Source organism: Ailuropoda melanoleuca, chromosome 2, assembly GCF_002007445.2.
Source record: "Ailuropoda melanoleuca isolate Jingjing chromosome 2, ASM200744v2, whole genome shotgun sequence".
NCBI lineage: Eukaryota > Metazoa > Chordata > Mammalia > Carnivora > Ursidae > Ailuropoda > Ailuropoda melanoleuca.
Window position 1 is genome coordinate 37,310,056 of NC_048219.1, and position 12,016 is coordinate 37,322,071.

At 37.2% G+C, this 12,016-nt stretch overlaps 1 protein-coding gene across 5 annotated transcripts in view; it reads right to left on the reverse strand.

Moving 5' to 3' along the window:
- Positions 1 to 12,016, reverse strand: part of ITGB3BP (integrin subunit beta 3 binding protein) — a 64,271-nt gene that overhangs the window by 51,695 nt on the left and 560 nt on the right. The window lies entirely within an intron of this gene.

Here is a 12,016-nt window from a genome sequence, read left to right on the forward strand (position 1 = left end):
ACGGGTGATATTTTACATATTTTTGTGTGTATTATATTTTATAGCATAAAAATTAATAAATTTACATTGATGTCTACCCTCCCTTTGAGAATCTAGCACAATCATCTCTAAGTTTTCCCTAACACAGTCCGCATTGCATTAAGGATCTTTCTACTCTATGGCATTATAGCACTTGTGTATGCCCCTCTCACAAAACTTATCACACTGAAATAGTCTATTTATATGTTTGTCTTTCCTCCCTGAACTAGGATATTTATATCATTAGCACCTTCTCTGTTAAGTGGTAGGTTAAACATCCTTGTTAAACTATCTTTCCCACAAAAATTAAAACTCCCAGCAAATACAATATCTGTTCATATTTGAATCCCCAAAGCCTGACAGTGATGGGCATGAAAGTGTTACATAAATTAATGATTTATTTAATTAATTGTATTTATTTTTAACTTAAAAATTCTCAAATTGAGGAATATATTTAATTCCTTTAATTTTTTTATGATCCTTCAATTCTGTTTAAGGTAGTTTCAATGCAGGTTCCCAAAAGATGTCATATTAACGGTCTTATCTCTAAGGTAGCATCTCCTATGGATCTATGTCTTAACAGTTCTGGAAAAATCTAAACCATAATCTTTCCAAATATTGACTTTCCTTCATTCTTCTTCTCTAGACTTCATCTAGAAGTAATTTTAGACTTCCTAGTTTCATTTTCTGTATCTCTAAACTCTTATTTCTTAGCACTTCTTGTCTCTGTAGTGCATGTGGGCAATTTCTTCAGCTCTATCTTCCGGTTGTCTAATTCTTTCTTCAATTGTATCTAATTTACTGTTTAATCCACCCATTGGTATTTTTTTTTAAAACAATTTGATGAGTTTTGGGGGGTCACTTTTAATTTTTATTCAATTTTAAACTGACAAAAAAAAAACTTCTAGGAGTAAGAGTTCTTATCTTTTACCCAGACTTATCACTTGTTTACATTTTGTCCTATTTGTTTTATCATTCTCTCTTTTTCTAGTTCTTTCTTGACTTACAGTGGGTTATGCCCTAATAAACCCATCCAAGTTGAAAATATCTCAAGTTGAAAATGTAATTAATACACCTAACCTACAAAATATAGCAAGGCCTAGCCTATCTCACAACACATTCACAACACTTACATTAACCTATAGTTGGGCAAAATCATCTAAAGCAAAGCCTATTTTACAATAAGGTACTGAACATCTCACGTAATTTACTGAATACTATACTAAAAGTGAAAACAGAATGGTTATATGGGTACAGAATGGTTATAAGTATACCGGTTTTTCACCCTCACAACTGGGGGGAGCTGACTGGGAGCTGTGGCTCACTGCCACTGACTAGCACCACAAGAGACTATTGTATTACATATCACTAGCCAGGAAAAAAACGCAGATTTTTTAAATGTACATATAAAGATGCACAGAGCTAGAACAGAAAATACACTTCTATCTCTGTATCTTTATATGTGTATTTAAAAAATCTGTGATTTCATATTGATAACTCCAATGCCAAGCCAACATATTTTAAATTCCTCTATCCAACAATGAAAACTTAGCTCCTATTATCTGCAAAACACTTATCATTTGCTCAAGCCTAGAATACATAGAAAGCAGTTTCAGAAGTGCTAACCCAGACTCCTGTGCAAAGCAAATCTATTTACTAAGATTCAGTATTCACATAATAATGTTAACTGTAAAATGTACACAGTAATTCTACCAGGTGTTAATCAGTATTTCAATATAGTTTTAATCTGTATTTCCCTGATGACTAACAAAATGCTTCCTTGCCATTTATGTAACTTTTTTTTAAAGTATTAGTTCAGTTTTTGAACTATTATTTTAATAAGTTTTACTGTTTCCTAAGGTTACTGTTTTACTGTTGAGTTATAAGACTTCTTTATATATTCTAAATTGTTTAAAATATGTCTTATAAATATTTTCTCCTGCTCAGTGGCTTGACAATTCATTTTTTGAAACAATTTTTTTAAAAAGTAATCTCTATACTCAATGTGGGGCTCAAACACACAACCCTGAGATTAGAGAGTCACATGCTCTACTGACTAAGACGGCCAGGTGCCCTGACAGTTCATTTAAAAAATTTTTTATTTTTACTTTAATTCCAGTTAACATAGTGTTATATTAGTTTCAGGTGTACAATATAGTGATTCAACAATTCCATACGTTACTCAGTGCTCATGAAGATGAGTGTACTTTTAATCCCTTTCACCTATTTCACCCATGTCTCCACCCACGTCCCCTCTGGAAACTATCAGTTTGCTCTCTATAGTTAAGAGTCTGTTTTTTAGTTTGGCTCGCTCCCTTTTTTCCCCTTTGTTTCTTGAATTCCACATATGAGTGAAATCATATGGTATTTGTTTTTCTCTGACTTATTTCTCTTAGCATTATACTCTCTAGCTCCATCCATGTTGTTGCAAATGGCAAGATTTCATTCTCTTTTATGGCTGAATAATATTCCGTGTGTGTGTGTATGTCTATTTGGCTATTGTAAATAATGCTGCATAAAACAACAAACACAGGGGTGCATATATCCTTTTGAATTAGTGTTTTTGTTTGGGTAAATGCCTAGTAGTGTGATTACTATGATCATAGGGTATCCTATTTTTAATTTTTTGAGGAACCCACATACTGTTTTCCAGAGTGGCTGGACCAGTTTGCATTCCTACCAACAATGTACAAGGGTTCCTTTTTCTCCCTGTCCTCGTCAACACCTGTTTGCATTTTTTATTTTAGCCATATTGATAGGTGTGAGATGGTGTTTCATTGTAGTTTTTATTTCATTTCCTTGATAATGAGTGATGTCAAGCAGCTTTTCATGTGTCTGTTGGTCATCTGCATGTCTTCTTTGGAGAAATGTCTGTTCATGTCTTCTGACCATTTTTAAATTGGATTATTTGGGGGTTTTTTTTGGTATTGTATTGTATAAATTTTTATACATTTTGGGTACTAACCCTTTATTGGATATGTCATTTGCAAATCTCTTCTCCCATTCAGTAGGCTGTCTTTTAGTTTTGTTGACTGTTTCCTTTGTTGTGCAGAATCTTTTAATTTTGATGTAGTCCCAATAATTTATTTTTGCTTTTGTTCTCCTTGTCTCAGGAGACAGGTCTAGAAAAATGTTGCTACCACCAATTGCAGAGAAATTGCCTGTGCTCTCTTCTAGGATTTTTATGGTTTCAGGTTTCATGTTTAGGTCCTTAATCCATTTTGAGTTTATTTTCATCTATGGTGTAAGAAAGTGGTCCAGTTTCATTCTTTTGCATGTAGCTGTCCAGCTTTCCCAACACTGTTTGTTGAAGACACTCTTTTTCCCATTGCATATTCTTGCCTCCTTAGTCAAAGATTAATTGACCACATAATCATGGGTTTGTTTCTGGGCTTTCTATCTTGTTCCATTGTTCTATGTGTCTATTTTTGTGTCAGTTCCATACTGTTTTGATTACAACAGCCTTGTAACATAACTTGAAATCTGGAATTGTAATACCTCCAGCTTTTGACAATTCATTTTCTTAACTGTGTCCTTTGATGAGCAGAAGTTCAAAATTTAGATGAAGTCTAACCTATAATTTTTTTCTTTTATGGTTATTGTTTTTTGTATCTTGCCTGAAATTTTACCTACCCCATCTCATATACTTCCTTCAGAAACTTTACCTTTTACATATAGGACTATGCTATATTTCAAATCAATTTTTGTATATGGTATAAGGTAGAAGTTGAAGTTGTTTCATTTATTCTTCTGTATGGTATCCCAAAATCATTTGGATGTTTCTCTCCCCACTCAATTGCTTTGGCACCTTTGTGGGTCCATTTCTGGACTTTGGATTCTCTTCCATTTTATCTATTTGTCCTTATGCCCAAAACACATTGAATTCAGAACCACTTTATAAGAAGTTAGTTAGTACATGAACTCCAACTTCATTCTTCTTTTTCAAGATTATTTTCTCATAAGTCCTTTGTTTTTTCATAAAAATTTTGAAATCAGTTTTTCTATTCCTATAAAACGTTCACAGGGATTGACAGGAAATGCATTGAATCTAAAGATCAACTGGGGAGAACTAACAATTTAACATTATCGAGACTTTACATCCATAAACATGCCCCTATTTAGATCTTTATTTTCTCTAAACAACATGTTGTAATCGTCAATGTAGAAATCTTAAGTGTCTTCTAGTTAAACTTCTTTTATGTAGTTTTAAAATGTGATTGTATATGGAAAAACTTAAGCTTCATTTCCAGGTGTTTCTTGCTAAAATGTCGAAATAGAATTGATTTTTGTATATTGACTGTGTGATCTGCATCTCTGCTAAATAGCTCTAATAACTGTTTTATAAATTCCTTAGGATTTTCCATGTTCATGACAAAATCACCAGCAAATCATCAATTTTACTTTCTCCTTTCCAACATTTACACATTTCCTTCCTTTCTAGGGCTTTGTTAGATAGAAGTAGTGGGAGGACACATCTTGCCTTATTCCTAATCTTAGAATAAGTGTTCAGTGCTAAGTATTGTATGTGTAGGTTTTTCATAGGAATAAGTTCCCTTTCTACTTCTAGTGTGCTGAGTTTTTATTTTATCACGAATGAGTGTGCTCTTTGTACAACTATTAATATGATCTCCTTTATTCTCTTTTTGAAAGATATTGATTTTAAAATAACAGAACAATTTGCATTCTTGAGATAAGCCCCACTTGGACATAATGTATTGTCCCTTTTACATGTTGAATTAGATTTGCTAATCTTTTTTTTCTTTAAAGATTTTTATTTATTTATTCGAGAGGGAGAGAGAGAGAGTACGTGTGCAAGAATGCCAGAGCAGGAGGAGGGAGAAGAAGACTCCCTGCTGAGCAGGGAGCCTGACGTGGGGCTCAATCCCAGGATGCTGGGATAATGACCTGAGCAGAAGGCAGACGCTTAACTGACTGAGCTACCCAGGCACCCCTAGATTTGCAAATCTTTTGTTAAGGATTTTTGATTCCATGTTCATGAAATACATTGGTCAGCAATATTTTAATAATTCTTTTACCATATTTTGGTATCAGGTTAGGTAGTATCAGTGTTATGAGGATTAAATGAGTTGGGATATATATATATATATATGTTAAATATATATATGTTAAATATATATATTACATATGTAAGTTGTATATAAATTATAAAAGTATATATAAAAATACAACTTAAAATGTATATATATGTAAAATCTATGTGTAGACTTTAAATCTAGTCTGATATTCCCTACCTTTTCATTAGGGTCTTTACTCCACTTAAAGTTACTATTTTGGAACCAGGCTGTTCCTGCTGAAACTGTGCTGTTTAGGCATTTTTCTTTTTTGCTCTAGAAAAAAATATTTTAAGAAATGGGATCTCAGTCATTAAAATGATTTGAGGGTACTCCACCACTCCCCCTCATATCAGGGACCCCAGCTAGTTTTATGTTTAAAACCTGCGGTCCTTCCTTAAATGAAATGACTTACCAAAAGTAATTTAGAACTTCAGTGGCCATTATGGGAAACTTTCTCTCCAAACTTAACTTTTCTCAAAACTGAATTGGACAGCCACAGCTCTAAAATTGTCAAAACTGAATGGGATGTCTATTTTGATTAGTATTTTGAAGCTTCCGAAAGTTATTGGGAATCTAAAATTGCCTCTCTGCAAAATACAATTTCTAGACTAACTGAAGTAAACAAAGAAAGAAAGAAATCAGAGCTTCTGAAGCCTCTTTTCTGCCTTCCCCATCTTCTTTGTATTAGGATGTGTGGCAGATGTCCTGTGCTCAGGCTCCACCTCTGGTGCCATTTTTCTTGGCACCATCACCACCTCCCCATTTGTCCCCCATGCTAATCCTTTCACCAAACTTCCCCTTTCCTCCAAATCTTTCCCCTACTCTCCTGAACCTATTAAAACCTGCCCCTTTAAAGCTAAGTCTTCTGAGGATCCTAATAAACCTCAAATTTCTTACGCTCTATGGACTAAGGCCAAATTACAAGCTGTAAAGTTTCCTAAAGTGACTGAGGACACCAATGGGTTTGATGACGAGCTCAACATCTAGAAGACCAGAATTTTCTTAAAAGACAGTTTGGTGTTAAGTGTAATAGTTATGTACATGTTTGTCAGGCTTTTGTGTACAAGCCTGAATTTCAATTAGCAGGCTTAGGAAAAGCTACTATAATTGCTTGGTGGAGATTTCCGGAAATTGTTCTAGCATCTTGCCAAAGATTGGTGTCTGTTTCTTTAAATTCCTTTTAGGATGTCTTCACTGGGCTAGTTTCATCTAACGTTTGGCCAGGTCCTCACACAAGCAGAGGACTAACTAATAGAAATCTGAGAAAACAGGTTGGTAAGGTTAAATACCTTGGTCACCCTTTAGATGGCGAATCCACTTAGGTAGCATTTAACTCTATGTTTATGAATGGACTAAACTAGAATCTTTCTCTTTTAAAGGGACGAGATTAGAATGGGAAAGCATGTCCCCTCCAGATTTAGTTAACCTGGCAAACCAGCTCACCCACACCCTAGATGAATAATTTAAAACGAAGACGTCTAAAATTCTCAATTTTCAACTCCAGCACATGAAAGCCCCTAAACAAAACAAACAACCCCTCTCCCCACTAGTTTCTACTATTATTGCAAAGGGCCAGGACACTGGAAAAAAGACTGTTACAAACTTAAGTGCTTAAGGTGCCTTCAGCCCTTTAAACCAGATTTTCCAATGTCCTTTTAATTCTCAATGGGGCTCCAAGGAACTATAGGGGCTCTTCCCAATCTTTCCTCTTAATCAGCTTGGAGAAACCACTTTCCAGATTGTGAATTAATCTCTCCATCCCTATTGACACTGGAGCTACACTCTCAATGCTTAACCCCACTGCTATAAAGCAGCCCCTGCCTCAAGATACTAAAACGATTCAAATGGGGGGAACTTTAATAAACCTCAACAGGTTCTTGACTCCGGACCTATTCCCTTTCGTTTAGGTGCTTTAGAGCTACAGACCCTTTTCTCCTTAGTTACTCTGCCCCTATTCATTTATTGGGCTGAGATTTCTTAGAAAAATATTACGCTGGAATTTCTTTCTTCCAAAGGGGGAAATAAGTCTGAAATTTGATAGTAGTAACCAAAATAGCCAACTAGGCAAATTAAATGACCCTTTGATATCTTTTATTTGCTCCATCTCTGATGGCACTATAGCTGAGTCTGGGAACAATGATCAGTTGTCCCTATTGGACCAGCTACCGTCCTCTTTACAGGCAAAATCTTCAACTGGTCTTGATAGAATCTACAGTGCACCTATCAAGAAAACAGATCTCTCACTGAGGACTTCAGAGGGGAGGGGGTGGGGGAATGGGATAGACTGGTGATGGGTGGTAAGGAGGGCACATATTGCATGGTGCACTGGGTGTTATACGCAACTAATGGAGCATCGAACTTTACATCGGAATCCGGGGATGTACTGTATGGTGACTAACATAATATAATAAAAAATCATTAAAAAAAAAAAAAGAAAACAGATCTCTCAAAAAGTCTTCCCAGAACTAATCAATACCCTATAAAGAGTTTTTCAAGGCATCAAGCCCATCATATAAGATTACAAGACTCAGTGCCTTATTATCCCTTGCACTAGTCCCTGCAACACCCTTATTTTCCCTGTGAGAAAACCCAATGTCCCAGAATAGAGGTCTGTCCAAGAACTCTGAGCAATAAGTAACACTGTTATCCCTCAGCACCCTATTGTTTCTAACCCTCACATACTACTGATACCTATTTCCACTGAAAGCAAACTTTTTACTGTAATTGATTTTAGCAGTGCACTGTTTAGTATTCTAGTTGACAAAGATACTTTTGCTTTCACTTGGGAAGAATGGCAATACACCTGGATAGTAATGTTCCAGGGTTACAAAGAGAGTCCTTACTTTTCACAAACCTTAAAATTGGATGATATAAAGTTTTCTGTACGTTCTACTTTGTTACAATACACAGATGATTGCTTCTCTGCTGCCTTTCTCAAACCTCTTCACAGGAAGACAGCATCTACCTGTTTAAACTTTTGGTCTTAAAGGGACATAGTCTTCAAAGAAAAACTACAGGGGCACCTGGGTGCCTCAGTCGTTAAACGTCTGCCTTTGGCTCAGGTCATGATCCGTCCTGGGATCGAGCCCTGCACTGAGCCCCACGTCGGGCTCCCTGCTTGGCGGGAAGCCTGCTTCTCCCTCTCCCACTCACCCTGCTGGTGTTCTCTCTCTTGCTGTGTCTCTCTCTGTCCAATAAATAAATAAAATCTTAAAAAACAAAACAAAACAAAACAAAGAAAAACTACAGTTTGTTCAAACCCAGTTTTGATACTTAGGGCACCTGATCTTGAAATAAGGACTATATTTGGATCCAGGATTCATGGCATACTGAACTTCCCCAAAACAAAACCTAAGCACCATTTTACGGTATTTTCTTGGACCAGCTGTCTGCTGTTGAAATTGATTCCAAACTTCTTTTATGACTCAATCTCTATATGGTTTACTAAAAAATAACAAACTTGACCCTGTTAGTTTGAAAGATTGGGAAGACAAACTTTTGGGACTTAAAAAAAAAAAAAAAGACTTAAATAGAGCCCCCTGCCTTTAGATGTCCTGATTATCAACCTCCCTTTTTCCTCTTTGCATATGAGAGAGAAGGGAATACACTTAGAGTACTCACCCCAAAACAGGGAGACCTCATCAACTCATAGGGTATTATAGCTAATAACTAGACCCTACAGCACAGGGATACCTCTTTGCCTCAGAGCCATTCCTGCCACTGCCTTTTTGGATAAAGCCACTGAAGAAATAGGGGATCCCATCTTGTGCCCCATGCACAAGAAGCCCTCCTTTTTTTTTTTTTTAAAGATTTTTATTTATTTATGTGACAGAGAGACAGCCAGCGAGAGAGGGAACACAGCAGGGGAGTGGGAGAGGAAGAAGCAGGCTCCCAGCGGAGGAGCCCGATGTGGGACTCGATCCCGGAACGCCGCCGAAGGCAGACGCTTAACGACTGTGCTACCCAGGCGCCCCACAAGAAGCCCTCCTTAAGTCTCGTGACATTCAACACTTTTTAGTCATTTCATCTCCTATGAAATCCTTCTCATACAATTCTCTCACTATAGTAACTTACAGTGAGAGTAACTTAATCCGGCTATTCTCCTCTCCTTCACTGACAAGACCCCTCACGACTGCTGAATGCTGACAGATCACCTTCTGACTCCCTGTAACAATTTACAGGAAACTCCTCTATTTAATACAGATTTTACATGGTTTACTGATGGTTCTTATGTAAAGGATGAGAACAGTAAGTGTTGTGCTGGGTATGTTACTGCAACTCCTCTGAAGTCACTGAGGTAGCGCCTTTACCTCTGGCTACTTCGGCCCAACAGTCTGAGTTATACACCCTTACTCAAGCTTGTATCTTAGTCAGGGGTAGAACTGCAAACATTTATACCAAGAGCCAGTATACCTTTAGGGTAGCTCAAGACTTTGATATTTATGGAAACAATGAGGTTTCCTTACCCCCAGTGGGGATAAAATTAAAAATGGCTCCTATGTCTAGAATTTATTAGATGCCATACTTTTGCTGCCTGCTCTGGCTATTAAGGTCCCAAGCATTCCTAACTTGACTCCCTGGAGGCTGAAGGAAACCACCTTGCTGGTATTTCTGCCAAAAATGCTGCTCTCAAGGAAACCAATAGCCAAAGCTCTGTCATGTCCCAAAGGGATATTCTGCCAGATGATAATTTTGAAAAGTTAACCAGAGACATCCAACAATGGGCACCGGAATAGGAAAAAAAATTGGAAATCTAATAATTGTTCATTTGATAAAAAGAAAAAACTGGTTTGGACCAATAAACAATCTGGTCCTACCAGAAATTCTAAAATTCCCACCACTTACCACTGTACATGCAGTAAACCATTGGTCTACTAACAAAATGATAGTGCTCATGAACCAATACTGGTGGGGAAATATTAATGAGATCACAAAAAGTGCCTACCTCACTTATCCCACCTGTCGAAAACACAATGCAGGGAAACCTGTCTCCACAGCTCTCCAACACCTTAAATTACTTCAAAGGCCATTCATTTTTCACAAATGGATTTCATACAGCTTCCCCATCCACTGGATTAAATACGCTTTAGTCATGGTTTGTGTGGTTCCTCACTGGACTAAAGTGTTCCTTTTAGACTGGCCACTGCCTCCTCTGTGGCCAAAATTCTGTTAGAAAGAACAGAAATGGGGAAGCCCCTCTTCAATTTCAGTGACTGGGGATTTTATTGGTTAGGTGCTTTAACAAGTCTGTGCTGTTTGCCTGCTTTTACAACACTTTTATTGTGCATACCATTATCAATCCTCAGGGTTAGTCGAACACACTAATGGCAGTATTAAGACTCACTGGCAAAATTTGTAGAGCCCCTCCAAATATCTTGGCCTAAAGCATTGCCTTTGTTCTTTCTAAATATCAGACCCACTCCCTTGGGAACTCATAGACTTTCACCCTTTGAGACAGTCACAGGACATCCAATGCACTTGACTCCTGATTCCTTTGACCTACAGTTGATAAAAGAAGATATACTTCAATATTATAAAAGCCTAATTGCTTCTATCAAAACTAACTATGCTTTGGTAAAGCAATCTTTTCACAGTGCACTCTCAGGAGATGAAAACCTTAAGCACCACACCTGCCAAGTTGGAGGTTTCATCTACTGAAAAAAAAGACACCTCCAGAAAGAATCTCTTCAACCTTGCTGGAAAGTCCCCTATCAGGGACTGTTAGCCAACTCCTGTGTGCCAAACCTCAAGGCATGGACTCTTGGATTCATGTGACACATCTAAAGAAAGCATCAAACCCTGACTGGATCTGCATATGATCTGGTCAGAAAGATTTCCTGGAATTGAGGCAGATATCTGATGACACAGATTTCCCAAGATGTCTGGACCAGGACTGTTAGAAGGTTCAGAATTCATGAAGTCTCTCTTTTTCATCTGGAGTATTAACTAACTCTGGAGTCTTATCCAAAATCATGGTTTCTGAATTTTCGACTTTACCATATTATTAACACGCTTGGTTTCAACAATTCTTTTGAGATAACAATACTTTTTAAAAGATCTTTGAAGTTTTGCTGCTTTGTAAAAAGCTCACCAGCTATTGCTTCATGTTCATACCTACACTGTATCTTCTCAAATGCACAAGATAATTCTTTCAGTGTGCTCTTGCAGTAATCACCATTCTGCTTTCATGATCGCTTTAAGTAGGGACGTCCAGGAGGCATACATAACTCTGCGTTTGTCCCCACAAGGGGAATTTTTCTCCCCTAAGTTGAAGTAAATGCCAATATCTTTAGTTGGCTACTTTCAGATCTAGGATCCTGGTTTAGAACCACAGCACAATTTGGAATTGTCATGTTACTTTCAATTGTGTACTTGTTGCCTGTCAAATCTTTGTAAAAACTATGTACTCAGTAAGATGATCTCCAATGCTTACAATCTTGATAAATATGGACTATAGAGTGGGAACCGCCTGAGAGTTCTCCTTGTTACTCAAATTTGACCGCAATAGGTTTCCAATTTGTACAGTTTCCCTCCAAAGTGGGAAATAACACCCAGGAAAGATTCTTCCTGGCACTAAGGGGCAAAAGTTTACCGAATTAAGAAAAACCTGACTCTTAATCAGTGATGCTTTTGGAGAAAGATTAAGGAGGAAATGTTAAAAATAATAAAGGGGAAACCTCATTAAAGTGGTGTAGGGGAGGCTAAAAGGGAATCTCATACCACTGAACGTCAAATATAGGAAGAACTGTCAATTACAGACCCCAACAGAAGAATTTCAACAGGAAAGAACCATTAATTACAGGTCTCAATAGGGAAAGATGTACACTGCATTTCCTACAAATACTGACCACCCCTGCAACTCAGCCAAGGAGAAACTGTCACCTTGACCCTGAACTGACTGTTTGTTCTCCCACGGATTTTGG